The sequence below is a fragment of the Asparagus officinalis genome, unplaced genomic scaffold, assembly GCF_001876935.1.
Source record: "Asparagus officinalis unplaced genomic scaffold, Aspof.V1 AsparagusV1_Un95, whole genome shotgun sequence".
In the NCBI taxonomy this organism is placed as follows: domain Eukaryota; kingdom Viridiplantae; phylum Streptophyta; class Magnoliopsida; order Asparagales; family Asparagaceae; genus Asparagus; species Asparagus officinalis.
In genome coordinates this window covers 495,967-502,462 of record NW_017972361.1, presented here as the reverse complement: position 1 = coordinate 502,462, position 6,496 = coordinate 495,967, and positions in this window count along the sequence as shown.

Here is a 6,496-nt window from a genome sequence, read left to right as displayed (position 1 = left end):
TTGGAAAAGAAAAGTAAAACTAAAAGAAAGCGCCGGCAACGGTACGGGCTGAAAGGAATGAGTGGGGCCGTAAGAAAAATCTTGTGGGGATTGAAGGTCAATTCTGTAACTGCACACGGACTTCACTTCTTCATTTGTTTGAAGGGCTCCTTTTTCATATATAACCTCCAACTTATTGATATTATTAAAATCATCCGATATATCATTATTACTACTTATTATTGCCCTCTACATTCTAGTCTAACCTTTAAATTTCATTAAAGAATAAAAGTGGAATATAGTAAATTAAAAGTGAGTGTCGCTTCACGGGTAACTAGATTAGGTTCTTTTTGGAAAAAAAAATGTTTAGGATACTTAATGAAGCTAATTAGATATAAATATCCTTAGTTTTTTTAATATTGTTAATATCCATTGATATACCATTTGAGGACCAAAATAAAAAATATTATAATAATGTGCAATATTATAATTTTTTAAGATTTATATTTTAATTAATTTAACTATGGAAAATTTACTCCTTTTCGCAAATTAATCAATTGAACAGAAAACTTTAATTTTATCCTAGAGTGAGCATGAAATTAAAGGATGGCTATAGTCTGAAGGGTAAAATAGGAACTACGTGAGTTTAAAAAGTAATTATAAGATTATCAATAATGTGGAGGGTGTATATGAAAAATAGCCCTTGTCTGAACTATGGAGATCGATCCATGAGAGGACTCGTCTTTTGTCGTGGTGGGTAGGATGTTTGTTTCAGGATTCATTGAACAGTAACAAGACTTTTGTAAGGCCTTTTGGACGAGTTGGATAAGATGCAAGGGGAGGGGTGAGAATGCAATTAGCCTTTCTGCCCAACAATTTTTGTAAAGGAAGTAGGGAGATTAAAAGCTTCTATGTTTGCAAAAAGTGGATTAAAATTTTGAGGAAAACCCAGTGCGCGTAGCGTTCGATGGCTTAGGAATGCACTAATATACTGTCAAAGTCTTCCGAGTTCTTGGTTTGATCACGCGTGTCTAATTTGGAGTGAGGAAATGGAAGATGAGACTTGCACATCGATCCGGAGTTTACTAAGTAGGATCGAACATCAAATTAGGGCTTCGCCGCTTCGGCATGCGAATCCTCCTGCCTTACCAAGGTTCGGGGGGAAAAAAGATCATAACTGCTATATCCTAAGAATTACTTAGTGTTAATCCTCAATGGGGAGCCGACACGTGTCCCCACCATCAGCACTCGACCATTCCTAGTCTAGGGCCCAGTCGAAGGGCATCCTCACTCGACCAATCACTTCTTTTCGCTCTATGGGGCTGAGCTGACAACCTTCGAGGCTAACTAAAAAGGCGTTACTTATCGGCCCACTTGCAAGACTGACATGAAAGGCGCCATTTGTCGACCCTCTCATGCAGCTGAGTCAAAAAGAGGTATATCCTTGGGCCTCCCACCAACAGTCGATTACCATCACATTAATTAAATAATCAGAGTCATCATTTCTCCAGCTCCGAAAGTCTTTATGACTCATTGGACCTCATTAATTAGCACCACGCATACTCTGCCACCTTTATATTAAACGCCTGGGTGACTCATCTCCCTATGCAGTTGACGCCTGTAAAGTAGATGATGATTGAGCCGCCTACTTGACTCGGCCAAAGTTAACCATCTACCCTTTGAATTTTCTATAAAATGAAGTTGTTGTCTGCTGCTGAGGGTAAGCAATATCTTGCTAAAGAATACAATATTGCTATACTTCTTCCCTGCTCAAGCTTTTTACTGACTTGTTCAAAGCCTAACTATCTAGAGGAGATTGAAGACTCTAAACTCCCCACATAATCCACATACAACCCCTTGTTAGATAACTGACATCAACAAATTGGCGACCACCGTGGGGTTGTTCCTTCTTCTTTACATAAGATGACTAGTTCTGATCACCCTGGCCGATCCTCTAACCCTTCTACTAATGACCAACACATGGGCTATGTCACTCAAGTCAGTCAAAGGATTTCTCAATCTTTCCAACAGCAGTTCGATTCCTTCATGAATGAGTTCCTCAACTGGATTCCTCCTCAGTAGCCCTCCATTGTTTGCTCCTCCTCCTTCCTCTCCTGCGGGTCAGGCCGAGCAGCAACTGCATGAAGACTACGCTGAGCACACCTCTCCTCCACCTTGCCAACAAGCTCGCTTTGCCCTTTCGACTCAACAGACCCAACCGTATGAGGAGGCAGTAGGAAAGAGGCCCAGCTACAGCCATGGTGGCCATGAGCAAACCACATGAACGGTTGCACGTGGCCCTAAATACCCTTATGCTACTCAGGGTCCTTCCACCACCAATCCAGTGTCTTGTTACGATCGGACATTCAATATTGTCACCGAGGTCATCGAAGGAAATACTCTTCTCGCCGACTGGATAATAAATGCTCCCTCCACCAAATTCAAGATACCTCATATTTAGAAATACAAAGGCGAGGGGGATCCAGCGGAGCATGCGTAGAACTTCTATGCCTTTGATGAAAATGCAACAAGTGTCAGAGCCAATCATCTGCAGAGCTTTTCCTATCACCCTGACAAGAAGTGCAAAGATGTGGTGGAACTCTCTAGACAAGAAGTCCATCCATGGTTTTGAGCAGCTCAGTCTAAAAATTATACACCACTTTATGGCTGATTCTAAATAGAAGAATCCCTCCTATGTCCTACTACAGATGATACAAAAGCCTTGGGAAAGACTTATGGACTACTTTAGCCAAACCTAGAAGCTGGAAGTCGATGACCCTGGCAACATGGTTGCCATGGCCACAATCTCAGCAGGACTACAAAACAACAAATTGGCCAACTCGCTCATTATAGACCGAGTCACTAACTATGAACAATTGATAGAGCACGATGATACATGGAAATGAAAGAAGTTAGAGTCCATAAGAAGGTGACTAGAGAAGCAGAAGCAACAACAGTGGCAGCGGAATCCCCCAGAACTAACTCCACGCCAAGTAGGGCCGACAAGAGGGACCAAAGGAGAGAAGCGGACAAGAAGCCATCCCTCACTACCCTCAACACCTCTCTCACGAAAGCCCTTTACATGGTACGAAAAGAAGGATATGTGAATTGCACTCCTCCCTGCATGAAGTCGGACCCTCGATCTAGAGACACTAGGCAGTATTGTCGATACCATCAAGATCACGCTATCATACTAATGATTGTTGAGTCCTCCGGAGAGATATTAAAAACTTAATACAAAAGGGATTCTTGAAGAGACTTATCTCTTAGCGGGATAGGAGAGAACCCCCTCCAAGGAAGTCCAACATGAAGTCTCGATCCAAATCGCCTGATTCCCAACATCAACAAGATACGCAACTTGCAGAGATCGGCAGTCAGGGCACCATCAACACTATCAATGGTGGCCCAACGACGGGAGGAATGTCCAATAACACTCAAAACAAGTATGTCAAACGAGCGTTGGATGTCAACTAATGTGAGAAGAAGCCAAGGACATACCAGCTCATCTCCTTCAATAACGCTAATTTGAAAGACATTGAGATGACTTACGACAACCCTCTCATCATATTCGCCGAGAGCAATGGCTTTTGGGTCAAAAGGATTTTAGTCGACATAGGGAGCTCCAATGATATCCTATTCATTGACTTCTTTAACCAGATGGGCATCGACAAATCCAAGCTCCAGCCATGTCGAAGTCCCCTCATTGGATTCACAAGACATTCACTCCTGCCAGAGAGGATGATCACTCTCCCCCTAATGGTCGGCGAGTACCCTCGTCAATCCACTGTTCAAATGTGGTTTTTAGTGATGAACATTAAGTCTGCTTACAACATTATTCTTGGGAGAACTTTCCTGAATATCCTACAGGCGGTCCCATCCACTTACCACCAAATAGTAAAGTTTTCGACCCCAGAAGTGAAAGTACCGTAGAGGGGGTGAATAGGATATTTGCTAATCTAATCTGAATACGATGCCAAAATAAAAACTTATTAACTAATTATCCTAGCAAGAATGATATTCAAAAGAATTATATGCAAGGATGAACAATATGACAATAGGCGATATAAACAATGAGCACAAGATATAAGAGAAATATACGCCAATGCCAAACACAAACATAAAAAAATGATCATGGAGTTTGGTCAACCCACAACCTACGTCTCCGCTCCTCACCCTCGAGGAGATTCTCTACTAATCACAAAATAAACTACACAATCGGTTTTCTAGCTCACCGAAAACTTTTATAATAACACATGATTGTTAATACCATAAGACACTCCTCTAAGTGTTGGTCTACCCGTGTCATCTTCTTCAAGTGCTTGAATTTACTACCTCTCCTTAGGTTTTACAACCAATGTCACTCCTCTTGGAATTGACCATGGTATCTCAAGAGGAATTGACCACGGTCTCTCCCAACCACTTCTCTAAGTATCCTTATGTATTACAATGTGTTCTCCACAATTAGTTCTCAAATAAATGATTTGTTCTCCAACAAGAATGAGAACGAAATTGAAAGATCACTCAATGATCAGTTGATCACACCCATAACCCAAGTATATAATATGTGAAAATAGTTAAGCTCAATGGTTATGTGTGAAACAATAAATAAAATAGATTAAACTTAAATCAATCTAGCATAAATATATGAGAAACAAAATAATAAAAAGCTAGATGAAGAGTTTAGAAAACTTCTCCAAACAAGAGATGAAGATGTTGAGGATGAAAGCCTCAAACTTCAAATTTGATTCCTTCTCTTGTGAAACTATCTTCACATAAACCACAAACTAAACTTTTTTTGAAAACGCTTAAACAAACTTACAAAACTTTGTTTTAAACTTTTCTTAGTTTTTGTGCAAGTATTGAGGACTGAGGGGTATATATATGTTCTTAAAACAAAACCCCAAAACCAAAGAAAAATCCTCAAACCAACAAAATCCCTAAAAATTAGGAAAAATTGGAAATAGTCATTACAATGTCGTCGGTCGACTGATGCACTATTCAGTCGACTAATAAACTGACCGTTGGCTGATTCTGAGAAACTATCAGTCGATTGATGCAAGCCATCGGTTAACTAAAAACACTGTTCAGTCGACTGAGCAAAAACTTTTCAGCAATTGCAGAGCAGTTCATCGGTCGATTGATAAACATGCACAACCCAGTTTAGAACAAATAAATCTGATTTTCAAAGGGTGTTTAAAAAAAGCAAATAAATTCCAAAAATTATGAAACTTGGAGAAATGTTTATATGCATGAATATAAACATGTTAGAATTTTTTTTGAAATATCATTTTCCGTTTGTGAAAACTTATCATTTTGCAAAATTGGTCAAAATACGAAATCTCAAAACACTTAATTCTGGCAAAATGATTTTAAACAAGTTTGAAACTAAAATTACCCTAGAGGGGGGTGAATAAGGTAATTTGCTAATCTAATCGGATTTAATACCAATTAAAACTTTTTAACAATTATCCTAGTAATTATGATATACAATAAATTATATGCAATGATATGTAATTAAAACAAGGGCGATATAAACATGAGATAATGGCGATATAGAAAGCAATAAGCAATGAGCACAAATAATATGCCAAGGTAAACTCAAACACACAATATGATCATGGAGTTTGGTCCTTTCGACCTATATCTCCGCTTTCCACTCCCGGGGGGGAATCCACTATCACAACGGGTTTTTAACATTCAACATTCACCCAAAATGTTTACACCTCACAATCGGTTTTCTAGCTCACCGAAAACTTTCACAATCTCACACACTTGCAATAACACTCTACACCCTCTTAGTGTTGGCCTAGCCCGTGTCGCCTTCCTCAAGTGCTCGGATTTACAACCTCTTCCTAAGCTTTACTACTAACGTCACTCCTCTTAGAATCGATCCCGTCTCTCACCACACACTTCTCTGGGTGTACAAGTGTATTACAAAGTGTATTTCACAATAAGCATAATATAAGGTTTGTTCTCTATAATGGATTAGAACTCAATTAAGCTCACTCTCAAAGTTACAATCCCACAACCCAATTATACAATATGTGTAAAAATACTAAAGCTCAATGGTTGTGTGTGTAAACAATGAGAAAATATAAAATTCAAACTCAATAAGTAATCTAGCTTAAGAAATTATAGTCAAACAAATATAAATAAAGCTAGAGATGAGTTTAGCATAAACTTCTCTGAAAATCAAGAGAGAGAGAGAGATTGGAAGATTGAAGCCCAAACACCAAAGAGATGATCTCCTCCTCTTGTGAAAACAACTTCACACAAAAACACACTTGAAACAAACTTTTAAACACCCTTAAACAGTTGTTAAATCTCTTTTAAAACATTCTTGAATCGTTTCTGAAGTATGAGGGTACGGGGTATATATAGATTCATAAAACAACCCCAAAAACCAAGAGAAAACAAGCAAAAAAGATAAAAACCCAAAAAAAAAACAGCATTCTGGAAAACTAGCTGTTACAGTGTTATAAGTCGACTTGCTACAGTACATAAGTCGACTTATAAC